Genomic DNA, 18148 nt, shown 5'->3' on the forward strand with positions numbered 1-18148 from the left:
CACAGCTCTTGGTAAGTCTCGACGTGGAGAGCCTGTATACAAGTCTGCCCCACGAAGAGACACTAGAGATCATTGAAGAGGTACTCTTCAGCCACACTTGGAAATACCAGACACCAAGAAACCTGGTCTTAGAGTGTATCACCATGGCCCTGAAAGAGAATTTTTTTCAGTACAAGGAGACACTATACCTACAATCCCATGGAACAAGTATGGGAAGTACGTTTGCCCCAAGCTTGGCAGGACTATACGTCTACCACTTAGAGGAACAGAAGATCCTACATGAAAGCAACCCCTACCGTTTACAGATTGGCACCTGGAAACGGTACATTGATGACATTTTTATCATCTGGAACGGCGATGTCAACAGCGCCTTGAATTTTGTAACCTGGCTCAATAACCAGAATGAATATCTAAAATTCACAAGTACCGTCTCAAACACATCGATGGTCTTCCTAGATCTGAACATTTACAGCGAGGACGGGAGGCTGAAAAGCACCACCCACTTCAAACCGACGTCCAGGAATTGCCTACTACGCTATGATAGCTTCCACCCAAGACACTTAAGGGAGAATCTGCCCTATGGGCAATTCCTGAGACTGCGGAGAAACTGCACAGAACTGAGTGAATTCACCCAACAAGCGAAAGACTTGAGAACTAAACTCATACAGAGGCAGTATCCCACCAGAACCATCGAGAAAGCGATGAAGCGTGCAAGAAACAATCACAGGGAGGCACTCATACAAGAAAACACCCATGAAAAAGAAACAAATAAAAGACCAATCTGCGTGACAACCTACTCGACCATATCAAACCAAGTGTCAAAGGTCATTGATAAGCATTGGGGTATCCTGAACTGTGGAGATCTGAGCTTTGAGAAACCGATGCATGCACATCGGAGGGGCAAAAACATAAAAGACATCGTGGTCCACACCAGACCACAGGAAAGCAAGACAGCTAGACAAAATGTTACTGGCATACAGGGACACTTCCCATGTGGCGATTGCAGCTGTTGCCACCAAACCCAGAAGAGTAAAAATCTAACCTTCAGAAATGGCACGAGATGGGAACAACGCCTTTTCTCGAACTGCAATACAAAAAACGTGATCTATTTAATAACCTGCCCATGTGGACTAGAGTATGTGGGCATGACCACCCGTCCCGTTAAGATCAGGATAGGGGAACACAAAAGCAACATACGCTGCAAAAAAACAACAACCAAGATGGCAGCACATTTCCTGACGTACCAGCACTGCATCAACGATCTACGGTGGACCGTAATCGAAAGATTACCGTCAGAGACAGGCCTGTTCCAAAAGGAACAACGCTGGGTGTTCCGTCTGGCAACTCATGTCACGGGACTCAACGATGACATACCATGGAGCCAAATCTCCAGATAACCCACAAGAAAAAGTACCAGTTATTGGACACCTAAAAAAACATACTTTCTTCCCCCCCCCCCCCCCCCCCATTGATTGATCATAGTTAAGTCATTTGGCCACCACATGTAGCACTCTCTGTATCATTTTTTATTATAAATTCTGAAATGCACGGAATGCTTATAAATTACAAGCAGACACGGCTTTCTGCTATTTGAAACCAATTTTTCCAATCATCTGCCATATTTAGTGACCAGTTGAACCAGGAGTAAGGATAAACTTGAGGCGGAATAATCACAATCTTCCTCTGAGACTAGCGCCGGTTTACAACTTCAGACGCGCACACTCAGTTAACACCCGGCCAATGCGCATGCGCTAGAGAGTCCCGGAGTACCAGACATTGCGCATGCGCAACATCAGGTCCGTGCGCATGCGCTAGAGAACACCGCAGCGCATGCGCGAAGGGAAGAGAATTACACGGCAAAGGCATCACATGGGCTACTGATCAGCGCGAGCCACGGGGCAGCCAGTAAGTGGACAACAAACGGAAAGTCCTTATTTGGACTTACCAGAACCCGGTAATGAACGAATAAGAGAGCTGTACATGCTACATGTGACCCGACCACATACGTGGAGGGGGAGGGCCACACAGGTATCGCCCGTACATGGTCATTTACCGTTCCCGCCTATTAACCAATAAGAACACGCCTTAACCCCTTATATATACCGCCTAGGTCATCCGCAATCCATTCACGGCGGAGCAGCACAAGGTGGTAGAAGGAGGCCAATATAGGCGGATTTCGTGAGTATTTCTCTAAAACAAAAACCGGGCCTCAGTAGGAGCTGAAAAGTGAGTAAAAACGACAACACTGAAATCCACTCCTCTATTCTCATAGATTGTGGATCCACCTACCTACCTTGATGCCAGAGTTTTGCTCATGAGGTAATAGCCAACCAAGATCACAAGTATGTTCACAAAACATGAAAACAAAAAATCCTAAGTGTGTCTTATGTGTTACATGTTGTATGTCATTTCTTTCTTTACAGGTTTAATGAACTGTTTGGGGCTCCAGGTGACTGCACCTGTCTGAGCCAACCATAGATGGTAACCAAACCTAATGGTTTTTTCTTTTTTCAGGACATGTAAATACATGTACCAGATAACCGCTGTAGGCACATTATAGCCACCTTTAATGAGTGTAATCATTTTATAAATAAATGAAAACCCATTTTCTTTAGAAAAACGTGAGTAGGGTTGGGAGTTGTGCCCCGTCCTGAAGAAGGTACACCCGTACCGAAACATGTCGACGCACACCAGAGGTTCTGTCCCTAATTAAGACAGATTACCTCGTCCTTTTGCACATTTTTTAACAGCACCAGCTAGGGGTATTTAATAAAAATCTTTTTTCTTCACCCACTAGCCAGGTACTTTTTAACTTATCACCACACCTCCCACTCACATCCAAAACCCTTCACTTGCACTCAACACACACCACACATAGTCTGACTTGTCAACGCTCCCGCGTAGTCGTAGGTCGCAGCGTGCCGCATCCCTTCAGCGGGGTGCGAAGACCCCGATGATGAAGCATGACACCAAGGGGCCTGTTGGTGTGTGAGGGGTATTTTACACAACACTGTGTGCTCCCCCCCTGTCTCTCCCTTTTACACAGGTAGTAGGATTCTTCTTGTTTAGTTACTAGTGCCCGTGGAGTAGGAATCCTACTTTATACTCTACCTCCCTTCTTTGTTAAGTATAGAGCATTACAACAGACAGGTGGGTGAGACAACTTATTCAGTGCGGCTATTGTCTAGAGCTAACTTCCACTCCACCCAACATACCCCCAAGACACCGTCCTATGTCCGTAGAGCACATAGACTTATTGCAGCAGGAGGTTATCAGCATGCTGCAAAAAGGGGCCATAGAACTCGTCCCTATAGAGCAACAGGGTACCGGGATGTACTTGCTGTACTTCTTAATCCCCAAAAAGGACGGGTCTCTCAGGCCTATACTAGACCTCAGGCCCCTAAACCAATACATCTTGTCAGAACATTTTCACATGCTCACTTTACAGCAGGTTCTACCATTACTCCGTCAGGGGCCTCGCAACATTAGACCTAAAGGATGCGTATTTGCACATACCGATACATCCAGCACACAGGAAGTATCTCAGGTTTACCATACAAAACCAGCACTACCAGTTCAAAGTACTGCCTTTCGGGGTAACAACTGCCCCAAGGGTGTTTACCAAGTGCCTAGCGACAGTAGCGGCGCACCTGCGGAGGAACAATATCCACGTCTACCCTTATCTGGACGACTGGCTTATCCAAGCAAAGTCAGCCCAGCAATGTGCTGACCACATGTCCCGCACTATTCACCTCCTCCACAGCCTTGGATTCTCATTTAAACTACACAAAGTCTCATCTCCAGCCCGCCCACGTGCAACAGTACCTGGGAGCGACAATAGACACTCTGGCAGCAAAGGCTCAGCCAAACTCAGCAAGAATCAACAGCATTCAATCGTTGGTCCAGGGATTCAGACCCCAATACTCGCTCCCGACACGGGTATTTATGCAGTTGATAGACATGATGGCCTCCTGTATATTAATAGTCCCCCACGCAAGACTACACATGCGTCCGCTTCAGGAGTGCCTAGCACAGCAGTGGAACCAGGCTCATGGACAATTGAAAGACCTAGTGTTGGTGACAGGTCGCGCATACATCTCTCTGCATTGGTGGAACCCACAAAACCTTTGCAAGGGTCGACCGTTCCAGGAGCCTGTACCACAAATAGTGCTCACGACGGACGCATCTCTCCTGGGATGGGGAGCGCATGTCCTCCATTACACTGTCATGGGGCTTTGGACAACCCAACAGAAAAAGATGCACATCAACCTGCTGGAACTGATGGCAATCTTCATGGCACTGAAGGCGTTCAAAGTACATTTGTGCAACAAAGTCGTGTTGATCCGGACGGACAACATGACTGCCATGTACTACATACAGAAACAGGGAGGGACACACTCTCCGCAGTTGTCACATCTAGCGCAAAGCATGTGGAAGTGGACCATTCAGAGGGACATCTTCCTCATGGCGGAACACCTCCCAAGCAAGGACAACCAGATGGCGGATCTGCTCAGCAGACACAGCCACCAAATGCACGAGTGGGAGATCCATCCCTCAGTGCTGCACCCATACTTCCAGCAGTGGGTTCACCCAGAGATAGACCTATTCGCCACAAAAGAAAATGCAAAATGCCAAAGCTTCGCCGCCAGATTTCCACATCCGCAGTCTCAGGGCAATGCGATATGGATGAACTGGTCAGGCAGATTTGCGTACGCTTTTCCACCAGCCCCGCTCATACCACTAGTGGCACAGAAACTGCGACAACACTCCATGGCACTCATCCTAGTTTCTCCAACGTGGGCAAGGCAACCATGGTGCACCACGTTCCTAGAACTTTCCGTGGTGCCTCATCAAAGGCTAAAATTGACACCCAGTCTTTTAATGCAGAGCCATAGCGACATTCAGCACCCAGATCCGCAACAGTTGCACCTTGCGATCTGGCTCCTGAAGTCATAGAGTTTGGTTACCTGAACTTGCCTCCTGACTGTATGAATATTATCAAAGAGGCAAGAAGACCTACTACCAGGGCATGCTATGCGGCGAAGTGGAAACTGTTTGTCATCTATTGCTCCAATAATGACATAAATCCGCTCGACGCATCTACTCAAAACATCATATGCTACCTGTTGCAATTACACAGATGTAATCTGGCTTACAGTTCCATACGTATACATTTAGCTGCTGTGGCAGCTTATCTTCAGAACAGGCAGCACCTTTCCCTCTTCAGAGTGCCTGCTATTAAAACTTTCATGGAGGGACTCAAACGAGTAATTCCTCCTCGACACCCACCTTCACCTGTCTGGAACTTGAACATTGTTCTCACCAGACTAATGGGACCCCCTTTTGAACCGCTACACTCATGTTGGATACAGTTCCTAACGTGGAAAGTGGCCTTTCTAGTGGCAATTACCTCCCTTAGAAGAGTTAGTGAGCTATAAGCTCTAACTATTCAGGAGCCATTCATACAAATTCACTCAAATAGGGTTGTGCTACGAACAAACCCTAAATATATGCCAAAGGTGGTATCTCAGTTTCACATCAATCAAGCTATAGAACTGCCAGTGTTCTTCCCAAATCCAGATTCAGTGGCAGAAAGAGCTCTACATACCTTAGACGTTAAACGAGCTCTCCTGTACTATATAGACCGGACAAAACTTTTCAGAAAAAACTAAGCAACTGTTTGTTGCCTTTTCACCACAGCACAAAGGCAACCCCATTTCCAAATCAGGTATAGCCAGGTGGATTGTTTAGTGCATACAAATTTGTTATCAAAAAGCTAAACGCACATTAACAGTACCCCCAAGAGCGCATTCAACACGCAAATTAGGGGCATCCATGGCTTTCCTAGGGAACATTCCTCTATAAGACATATGTAGAGCAGCCACATGGACTACCATACATACATTTACCAAACACTGCTGCGTAGATGTACACTCCAAACAGCAAGCCGCTGTAGGACAGGCTGTTCTCAAGACTCTTTTTCAGACTGCCGCAGCTGGCACGGGCAACCACCGCTAAAAGGGAGACTGCTATACATTCTATGCACAAGATATGAATTCAGCAGCCCACATGCTTTGAACGGAATATGCTACTTACCAGTATGCATCTGTTCTTGGCATGTAGGGCTGCTGATATTCATATCGCCCTCCCTCCTCCCCGGTGCGTGTCGCAGCTGTAGCACTCAGAATTAATCTATAGCATGGACATCACTTACTGTATCATACTCCATCCCTGCCACAATGGCGAAAAACAATCTGAGGATGGAGAGGATGCCCATGCGCACTGTAGTCCAGGGGAGGAGCCACCTATCTCGTGATACTTCGAAGACTCTTCCAGGACAACAATGTGCAGTCATCCGGACCCAACACTAGGCGGCGATCTATGTACAAGATATGAATATCAGCAGCCCTACATGCCAAGAACAGATGCATACTGGTAAGTAGCATATTCCTTTCTGATGTTCTACCTGTGAACCCTGCACTTTAAAGCATTTTCCCCAAGGACTGGGCTTTTTTTGCTCTTTTGTACTTATTTTTACACTGAATTTTATTATTGTTTTATATGAAATATTTTTAATTAGCTGAAATAAAATGAGCATTCTAGAAGTGTTGTTTCCCCAGTGTAAAGTAATTTGACAATGAAGGCAGTGTTTTTCTATTGTCACTTTTGCTGTTTTGTGGTAAGAAACTCAATGAGAAACAAGAACGAATACCCCCACTACATACAATATGGATGGTTAGTAGCTCCAAATATAATAAAAATGTCACCCACAGAAAAACTAATATCACAGCTATTTATTCATCGTATTTTCAAAGTTCATTACTTTTTTATAGAAACGTTTATTTGCATAAATATTTTTGGTAAATAAATGTGAACACAATAAATAACAACATTCATGTGCACAATAAGCAGATAAACACCAGACAGAAAAACCATGAAAAAAAGAAGAATTGAACAGCATTATACAAAGGACAAACTAACTAACAAATAGCCCACAACTAAATGACATAAATGCATCACTGAGAAACTCAGAAACTACATAACAAAACAAAAAACATTATACAAGAAATACATAAACAATGTACCACCTATTACAAATATGACAACAAAAGTGTAAGCGCTGACGCGCATTTCGGAAATGCCACTGCTAGAGACTTCCTTCATCAGGGCGCAGACTTCATCCTTATGGTTTGTGGCCAAGAGAAAACCATCAATAATCAAGGTACACAATGTATAGTGTATAAGCAGGGCTGTAAAAGACTGTCTGTGGGGACAAATAAGCAACAAATAAGATAAATATATATAAAACCGCTGAACTAGTCAAAAAGAGCAAGAGACTCAAGACTGATGGAGAAAGAACGAAACCTTCACCAATCAAAAAGTGAATCACCTTGAGGTGCAAAAAAGTGATTAGAATCCACCAACACATATCTGAATCAACCAACCTAGAAAACCCAAAGTGTGAGGGCAGAAGTAGAAATGAGAAGAAAGGATTCTATAAGGAATAAGAAAAACAAACCTCAGGAACAATATACAACGAAGAACCTGAAAAGGATACAATATGTAACTACAATGGAAATACCTGAAAAATAAACAGAGAAAATATATATATATATATGAATGAAAACAAGGAATGAGCAATGGTGGCTGGCAAATACTAAAGAAATAAAGTAAAATAAAAAAAACCTACGTATAGAAAAAAGGATCCAAGGACCTAGAGACGGTGCCACATGAAGATGCAAAGGAACGGGGAAGAATGAGCCCAAACAGGATAAAATAGCTGTACTAAAGATAAAGAGAGACCAAGGGCTAAGAGGAAGTGTGGTGATCTGATTCTATCGTTGAACTCTATGATGTAATATGGAATGTCACTACACTCTGTATGTTCCTTTGCTTGGGCATTCTGCTTGCTGATTCCCTATGCGGCAGTTGCAGCTGCTCATCTCCCTTCCAGGCTGGACGGCTCTCTTCAACGAATAAACTACTGATCTTCTATACATGTCTGCGCCTCGTCCTTACATTGGCGACAGAGGATGGTCAGCTGTTCGTCCCACGTCATCTAACTCTCCATGACGAACATCGACTCAAACCCCAACAAGGACACCCAGCGATTCACGCTGTAAAACCGACGACAACTACGTGATACCACAAAGAGTACGTGAGTACTTTTTCATATTACTACACTACCTGCTGTACGTACCGAGAGCCGTCACAGCTGCAGGTTAAACCAAATCTACGCCCAGCTTAACAGCGCGCTTCTTTCTCAACAACTTGTTCAACAAGCTGCGACCACACATACCGGCGCATGTCAATTCTAAATGAATAACTCAACAAACTGTGACTTTTATTTACAAATTACTTAACTTTCACCGCATTGCGCACATCTGCATCACCGGCTCCTCTCTCTTCGAGCTACACTTCATTGTGATGACGTTCTAACGGACATGACGTTTCCAACACACCAACGTCATCGCACTTCCTGGATACTATAGACGCTAGTTACCACAGACGTCCGCACTGTTTATTATTCAACCACGTGACGTTGCTTCGATTCTTTGAACAAATACTAAACGTCACAAAGCCTCGGCACAAAAAGAATCAGCTACAGCAGTCTCAATATTCGTCACAAAAGCTTCATCGACTTCATAACAAATACCTACTACAGTCTTCAAGTCTCCTTTATTGTATAATTCGTGCACAGCCAACAAAGAATTCTACATCTTCGCTGATGCACACAGCAATTCTATAATCACACGCTGATGCACACAGCTGTAAATGTACAAATCTACACTACTGAAAAGAGCATTATCACGCTGATGTGCACAGCTTGCGCACACAACAAACAACTTTATTATTCCTGTTATGATACACTGATGTGCACTACTATGAACATATACATTTAAATATCAAAACAACTACGTACTCGTACAAATTTTAATTTACAAGTTTTAATTTACAAGTGACTGATATGCACACAGTTTTCATCTTATACAGCGTTATCCTCACACTAGTGTGCACAGTTTTTCTTCACGCTGATGCGCACAGCTTCTCAACGAGATAAAATAAAAAAAATTTCTCTCTATTCTCACCTCAATTAACTTAAATAAACAAAAATAGAGAATTTTACAATGCAAAGCGTTACTGCTCCAGCTCCATTTCTCCAGACTCCTGGCGATCCTCCTCTTGAATGGAAACTTTGGCTGAGATCCTTCATAGCTTATTTAGGTGCCATTGATGGCCTAAGATATCGTGCAGAAAGAAAAAAGAATTTAATGTATTATCACCTTGGCGTGGAAGGTCAAAATGTATTTGATCATTTACCTCCTTACACCCCACCTCCTGGTGAAACTCCTGATGAATTCGAAACGGCAATAGCCAGATTAGATAAGTATTTTGTCAAAACCAAAAACATGGTAGTACATCGTTACAAATTTTTCACTAGAGTTCAAAAACCTGAAGAAAGCATTGACACTTTTGTGACTGCCTTGAAAATCCTCGCCTCCAAGTGCGAATTTGAAAACTTCACCTCACAACTTATTAGGGATCAACTTATTGCTCGTTGCTCTTGCAAACAAATTCAAGGAAAATTATTATCTTGCAAAGATCCTTCTTTAGATAAAGCTATAGACATAGCTAAAAGTATAGAAACATCTTTAGAAGATTCTAAACAATTAGAAGTTTCACTTTCTAATGCGTCTATTTCAAGTGCTGTCTCTACCAAAATACCTACTCCCATCAAAACACCTAACTTTATTCCTCGTGATTCACGCGGTTACTTTAGAAGAATGAGTACCAGAAGACCTTTTATGCCTAATAGACAATTTAGTCAAAGTACCTTTTGTTTCAGATGTGGCTCTTCTTACCATGTTTCTAATTTCAAAAATTGTCCTGCTGTTAATCAACAATGCAGCCAATGTGGAAAACTTGGTCATTTCTCAAAAGTTTGCATGAGAGGAAAAAGAGGCAATGTGCGATGTGTTATGAATGAAAATGACCCATTCTCCGATTTAAATTCTCCAATACTTTCCACTGATAATCCAGGTTGTGATGTAACCAATCAAGAATATGTTGTCGTAGTAAAAAATAGTGATGACTCCAACTTCACACTTCATGTTCCTGATCCCGAGGTTGACACTATCATCGATAGTTATCACGTTCAATTACTTGTAGACACTGGAGCTCGCATTACTATTGTTTCTCATGACAAATATTCTCATTTCTGGCAAGACAAATGTTTACTTCCCCCTGATGTTCTTACTGTAGCTTTTGAAGGAAGCAGAATTAATCTACTAGGATACTTCTGGGCTGAAATATCAATTTTTAATAAACATATTAAAGGGAAAGTCTATGTCGCTAAACGAGGCATTAATGTCCTCGGTCTCATACATCAAGCTGAATTCGGTATTACCATTAAACCTGGTTTACCCAATCCTGTATTCATTGAAGGGTACAATCCTCCTAGTTGTAAATCTTCATCTCCTCTTCCCGTATGCAACATTTTAAACAACAAATGGTGGGAAAGTAAATATGAGAAAATTTTTGAAGATCGCCTTGGCAAAATCACCAACTTTCAGCATTTCATTAAGGTTAAAGACAACATTACCCCAATCAAACATAAACTTAGAAATGTCCCACTTAGCATTAGAAATGATTTATCCAAACATCTCAAATCACTGTGTGAACAAGGAATCATTGAGAAAGTAGAATCCACATTATGGCTTTCTCCCATTGTTTTAGCCAGGAAGAGATCTGGTGATCTTAGGATGTGTGTGGATTTGCGCAGTCTTAATGAGGCCATCTGGGTTGATGGTTTTCCCCTTCCCCGTATTGAAGATTTAATAACTAAGGTAGGTTCTTCTACTTGGTTTTCCAAACTTGATCTTAAAGCAGCATACCATCAAATTGAATTACATCCCCTCTCACGACATCTCACTGCATTTGTAACACCTGATGGTGTTTTTCAATTTCGTCGCCTTCCCTTTGGTTTGGCTTCTACCGCTGCTGTTTTTCAGCGAATTATGTCAGAAATGTTTGAAGGACTCACTAATGTCGTAGTATTCCAAGATGACATTCTCATTTTTACTGAAACTGAGACTGAACATGAGAAAGTCATTGACCAAGTTTTCAACATTTTAGAACAAAGAGGCGTAACTTTACAAAAGACTAAATGCATATTCAAAACGAGAGAAATAGAATATCTTGGCCATATTATTTCCGAAAATGGCATTAAACCCAGACCAGGTTTAGTCAAAAGCATTATTGAAGCTCCCCCTCCCTCTAACAAAGAACAACTTTTGTCCTTTCTGGGTCTTTGTGAATTTTACTCGAAATTCATGAAAGACTATGCCAAAACTACTGAATGTTTTAGAATTTTACTAAAGAAAGGCGCTACCTTCAACTGGTCTGATGAATGTGAGAAAGGTTTTCTGTTAATTAAAGAACATATAACTAAAGCTCCTGCTCTTCAACCATTCAATAGTGATAGAGAAACTGTGGTCACTGTTGATGCCTGTGAATATGGTTTAGGAGCTGTTCTTTCTCAATTAGCTTACGGAAAAGAATTCACAGTGGGGTTTGCCTCCAGGACTCTTCGCCCTATTGAAAGAAAATATTCAGTAATAGAGAAAGAGCTCCTGGCATGCGTTTGGAGTGTAGAGAAATTCAAATCCTACTTATGGGGCCGACCATTTATTCTTCAGACTGACCATAGACCCCTTGTCGATATATTGTCAGGCAGGAACATCAATCGTACCACTGCACGTTTAGCCAGACTTTCTACAAAATTATTAGAATTCAATTTCAAAGTCATTTACATTCCAGGTGGCAAAAACAAACGGGCAGATTGTTTGTCCAGATTACCTATACAAGATTCTGAGGATAAAGATTGGGAAAATGAGATAGAAGAATGCTTTGTAGCCAACATTACTGAAGATTCCATTTCCTTTGCTGAAAGTGATTGGATCAAAGCAGTTGAAAATGATATTGTACTTAAAGAAGTATCTTCTTTTATTCAAAAAGGTTGGCCCAAAGAAAAATCTCTGTCTCCCGAACTTCAGATCTATTGGAAGATTAATTCAGAACTTTCATTAGAAAATGGCAAAATTGTTAGAGGCAATAAATGTATTCCTCCTTCTGTTTACCGGGAGAAAATAATTAATAATGCACATTCTGGACACTTAGGAGCCACTATAACCAAGAGAAATGTCAGGTCAAATTTTTGGTGGCCTAAAATGGACAATCAAATTGTTGAAGCCATCAAAGCTTGCACACAGTACAATACCAGTGATAAAGTTCTTATTTTAGAGGGTGTTAGCAATTCTGTTGTTCCTCCTCCTATCAGAGCCTGGCAGAAAATTGGTCTAGATTTTTTAGGTCCATTTCATGTCCTTCCCAATACATCCAAATATTTCTTAGTACTTGTTGATCATCTTTCCAGATGGGTGGAAGTTGAACCTATTAATGTTCCCAACTCTAAGAGTGTCATAGATTGTTTGAGTAAAATATTTTTGAGGGAGGGTTGTCCGGAAGAAATTCTAACCGACAACGGTGTACAATTTGTTTCCAAAGAAATGAGTATTTTCTTAAAAAATTGCTGTGTCAAACACACTAGAACTCCCTTATATCATCCCCAGAGTAATGGCAAGACCGAGAGATTCAATAGAGTCATTGTTGAATGTGTGCAAGCTGCTTTCAGGTCAGGCAATTGTATTTTTCAAGCTGTAAGAGATCTCATTTGGTCTTATCGTATTTCTCCTCATGTTGCCACTGGTTTTTCTCCCTTCGAGCTCATGAGAGGAAGAAAAGCTTGCTCTCAAGCTTTCCCTTTTTGGATGGCCAAAAGTTCCCACAGGGGCTGTGATTTGGAAGAAGTATGGCAATGTGCTAACAAAAAATCTTTGAATTCTCTCCCCATTAATGAACATTTATGCAAAAAATTACTTCCCAATATTCGAGCAGGTGACTGGGTCAGAATTAAGAATCCTGTTAATGTAAAGAAAGGTTTCTCAAAATTTCTTGACTCTCAACAGGTTGTGGAAGTTCGCAAAAATGCTGTCAAATTGTCTAATGGTAATTGGTGGAGCACTTCTCGTGTTGCTAAAGATCCTTCCCGTACAACTATTTTTTCTCCTAAAATTGTCAATGTTGAAAAAAGTTTAAGAAAGAGCTCAAGAGCAACTGTTAGACCAAACAAGTTTCGTGATTACATTTAATCTGTTAATCTGTTACACTTTACCTAATTTTTTATTACTGTTCCACAGTATTGTTTTTTTTTCTTTTCAAAAGGGAGGGAGGTGTGTGGTGATCTGATTCTATCGTTGAACTCTATGATGTAATATGGAATGTCACTACACTCTGTATGTTCCTTTGCTTGGGCATTCTGCTTGCTGATTCCCTATGCGGCAGTTGCAGCTGCTCATCTCCCTTCCAGGCTGGACGGCTCTCTTCAACGAATAAACTACTGATCTTCTATACATATCTGCGCCTCGTCCTTACAGGAAGGCCTTCTGCTAAGGATGTACAAGGAAAGAACAGAGGAGAAAGGTGAGCCAATACTCACAGTCGCAGTTACTCCAATAAACATTACTTCAGTACTCAATCGTTATATAATTGCTGAACTGGAAATATCTCCATGGTAACTCTGGGGACCGTGTCTACGTACAGGGTTCGAACGAAAAATATATCAAACTATAAGCGAGAACAAATAAAAAGCAGCATGAAGAAGACTTGGTAAGGCAGGATACCTGAGTGTCCACCCTGCTGGCCATCAAGCAGGAAAATACAACGTGGTGCCGTAAAGGTTAGCCGTAATCTAGGCGGAAAAGAAACCAAAGATGAAAAAATGGCCAAACACCGGTATATGGAACAAGAAAGAGAGAGCGTCCAAGTGGTAAAAGGGGGGCGGTACTTAATTAAAGTGACGGTCAAACGTGCCCGCAATAGGCTCCCCCACGGATCCTGCAGATGGTGGGACTGCGAGGGACAAAGCCCTATAAATATACGAAGAACCGGAGCTCAAAATCCGGAAATGCAAGGCACCAGGGCTCGCTGTAAGAAACTAGGATGACATCTAGGTCCATAGGTCATCCGAGACTGTCGGCCATGTTGGATAACGCATTAGAAAGGCTGAAAAAAGATCACAGTCTGTACCTAGGTCGACGCTGTCAGCCATATTGGATTACTTATTTGGATGCTGGAAAAGATAAAGAAACCGCAAAATGGAAAAAGGTATAAGGAGGAAGACCCGAAGAGGGCATACTAAATGTAAATAAAAGGGCAAACGACTGAGAATGGCCAAATTGGGACACACCCGTGGGTGCAAAAACCACAAACAAAACATGAAAAACTGTCACCCATATTGAGGAGACCATGGAGACAGTCAAAGACAAAATAACAGAACCCAATGAAAAACATGTTTTTATTTTTTATTTAATGAACAGATAAAGGAACCAAAGTAAAGTCCCCCATGGTGACCTGAGGAAAAAAAACAGCAATAATAATAAGGAATCAAAAGCCTAGCCTCGTCAGCAGACTGGAAAGCCAGTCAGGAACAGAATCGCAAACCCCAATAACAATGATGAAACAGATCGAGGAACCAAAGATAAATCCCCCTAGAGATACCTCGGAAGAAACAATAGCAGTAATAATAGGGTGTAGAAAGCCTGTCCTAATCAGATGATTGATTGGTTCTCAGATCCAGCAGGTTTTCGATGACCGCGTGGATTTACAGCCTTGCTGCCGAATAGGACCGGATAAGAAACCTCCAATCGTTTCACAAATTGTTTAAAGTGGAGACACGATAACTAATCGCCCAGAAAGAAATACATCCATCAAGGAAACAGATCTGTTCCTTGTCAAGAGTGTGATACAGAAACAGAACCTTAAAACTATCGTACATAGAAAATTCCAACTATCGTACAAAGGCTAGTCAGAATTTCTGGCGGTATCTGAATTAAAAAGGGGTCATCATTAGATGCAAAATATATTTGTCCTGAAGAAGGTCTTGAAGATTAAACGTCAACTACAAAGTCCCATTCTATTTTTATTTATTATTCAAGTGACTTTCTTTTAGTATAAATTAGAAGTCATTTTGTTATATTTATCTTAGTTTGGACTTTCTACTCTGATGTATTGTAGGAGAAATTGTCTGATTCCTTTTTTCATCTGATTGCATTTTGATTAATTGTATTTGAAATGTACCCTTTATAATCTTGCAAAAGAAGATACATAATAAGAAATAATAACTTTTTGATAAAAAGAACTTCCTGTGTTGCTTTCCTTTTGTTCATTTGACTATTCTGTCTCATTTTTGGAGTAAAAAGAATCAATATCAGATATCAATTTAGTTGGCCGGGTTTAATAATCATAAATAATCCGAGATCTGAGAACCAATCAGTTGTAATAAATTCTCTTGCTGGCATTTTTTTGACTCACTGTATCTGCCCCAGCCCGCAAGGGTATATTGGGTTACCCACCCCTTTCCTACTAATCAGATGATGGCATTTTCCCAAAGGAGGCATTCTTAAGGCCAGTGCTAGAAGTCTAAAGGTTAAAAATCCAAAAGACTTCTCTCTTAAGCCTCTGTGCATTCATATTGCCATCTTTCGGATTATACACCTGTTCCAAAATGAGCCATTTCAAGTCTTGAACAGTATGTAGTTTTTCCACCCAATAAGAAACCAAGGGTGCTCCTGTCTTTTTGTTGCGAATAGAGGATTTATGTTCGCTGAAACGTGTTCAAAACTCTCTACCAGTTTCACCGACATAGCCTTTATGGCAGGGGCACAGGACGAGATATATCACATTGGCTGTGAAACAATTCGTCATGTATTTTAGAGGGAATTTTTTCTTTCCCCATTCAAGTTCAGAGGTAACAATGGCTGCATCATACACGTGGTAATTGCCACATCTGTGTGTCCCACATATAGGGTTAGACCCCGTAATGGATTTCTGAACCAAGCCACCACTTTGGGTCACAGAAGCTCTGACCAAAGTATTTCTAAGGTTTTTATTCCGCCGGAACGCGAAGAGTGGTTTTTCTAGAAACTCAACCTTTACCTCTGTGTTGTAGTAATAGATGCATTAATATGAGTTTATTAGTACAGTTGTTCTAAATATGTCATTGGGCCACATTTATTTATTCACTGCCTTTGTGCGTGTATCTGTCTGTCTGCAGGGAGTTAATTGAGAAACTGCTGCCGTTGTTGGCAGCATGTATCACTCTGCATGTCAGAACGTTTTCCTGAAACTGATGAGGACGATATCCGAGAACTCATGGAAAATGTGTCTTAATTTTAGCTTTCTAGAGCAATACCTATATTTTCTATGATAAAAGGGAACCCTTCATTTTTTTCATTTACTGCTGTCACCTCTGTAAGAAATGTCTATTTTACAGTTTTGATACCATCAAGATGGCGATCAGCTGTTCCAAATGTTTGTTATAAATACAGAATGTGAGTGCTCTAGTTGCTCAATAGAACACTGGTGAAGCTGCAGTAAAACACTGGGGGATCAACGGACAGGCTACTGCTGTTGAAAGTAAATGATTTACTCAGTATATTACACTTTATTCTCACATGGCTAAGGAAGATAGTGTAAAATATACAAAATATGCTGTAATTTAGCTTCTGTAGCACTCTCCATACCTCTCTGACAAAATCTTGAAAGAAAACAGTTGTCTCAAACATACGCCTCAAACGAAGGAGCCACGCGATGGAGCCGGCTTGAGTGATATTTGAAAACTGCCATCTTAAACTACCACCCAATTGAAAATAAGGATTATCTACACATTGATGAGAAGCTCATGATTTTTTGCCCTGAAGAAGTCCGTGGAGGACGAAACGCGTTGGCTACATGTTTCGAAGAATTCAATAAAGATTGAACATCAAAAAATACATCCAACGACTCTGCTACTGAATAATCATTGTGTTGAAACTGAAATTCGTATATCATTGTTTAGATTTTTATAATATTTGTTTTGTGTGCTGGATCAGTTTTGTGAGTTGTCTCAAACATGGCTCATCAAATGCCAGTCAAGGGTCAGCATTTTTCACAGGGTATAACGACCTGGGAACTCACCAGAATTCATAACATGAGTATAACACTGCCAGCAAATGATTTCAATTGTGGCTAAAATCTGTTATCACCCTTTTTGTGACCCTCAAAACCTGGCATTACACTACAATGCAATTCAATTAAAACAGTTTCCCGAGTCCTGTAGTGGCTGCCAACTACACTTGGTCCATGTTGTGCCAGCCAGTAAAAGGGGTGGGGTTCTTCTTCAAACCACCCTGACATGCTGCTAGGGGTCTGCTCACCCTGCCTTCTTGTATGTTTTTTCATTAATTTTCAGGACGCAGGGGCCATTTCCCTGTGTCTTTTAAAGGTTGACACAACATGTTGTTCTTGTTGTGGCCAGCCAGCCAGTATAGACTAGTCCCTTTAACATTGGTCAGTTGTAACATAGCTCGACACAAATGGTTCAGATACACCTACATGTTTAACCCATTCACGCTCAATTTGAGCCTCTCTTTAATTGTTGATTTTTTTTAAGTGACTGAACGATTTACCCCAAATTACAAAAAGTACGATTTCTGAATAAAGTTCTACATTTTTGCCGAAATAGTTGAAATTCTGTACATCTATTTTTTCTGAATTGAAGAACGTTTCCTATTGGATTTACCATCGGAAATCATAATTTTGGGACCCCCTTTTCCTTGGCCCCTGCTTGACAGATCCGAGCAAAACTAGGATTCGGGTGAATGAACTTTTGTGTGGAAAATTTCATTTCGTTTCGTCAAATGGTGTCAAAGTTATTACTGAAACTAATAAAAGTTCCTTCTATGGAAACTCTGACCTAACTAGGACAACTCATTGGGGTGACTGCCACTGTGTAAAATATATACTTATATATACACTCTTTGCATTGTGTAGGATGACTTTCAGGGGGGCCAAGGTTGTATCGGCACAACTGTTAAGCAGAGCTATGCTTCCATCTGGGTTACAAAATGCTAATATTTAGATTTTTCTTTAGTGCACACATAATCCAAAATGATGGTATATAGCTTTACATAAAACCCAAAAAGTTGATACACATAAGCAGATTAACAATTTTTCGGAGTCCAGGAAAACATTGATATTGATAGCCACT

General features: G+C 41.3%; 1 protein-coding gene across 4 annotated transcripts in view; it reads left to right on the forward strand.

Moving 5' to 3' along the window:
- Window positions 1-18148, forward strand: part of USP45 (ubiquitin specific peptidase 45) — a 1947146-nt gene that overhangs the window by 138659 nt on the left and 1790339 nt on the right. The gene's annotated exons all lie outside the window — the stretch shown is intronic.

The sequence above is a fragment of the Lissotriton helveticus genome, chromosome 6 (assembly GCF_964261635.1).
Source record: "Lissotriton helveticus chromosome 6, aLisHel1.1, whole genome shotgun sequence".
NCBI classification, from domain to species: Eukaryota; Metazoa; Chordata; class Amphibia; order Caudata; family Salamandridae; genus Lissotriton; species Lissotriton helveticus.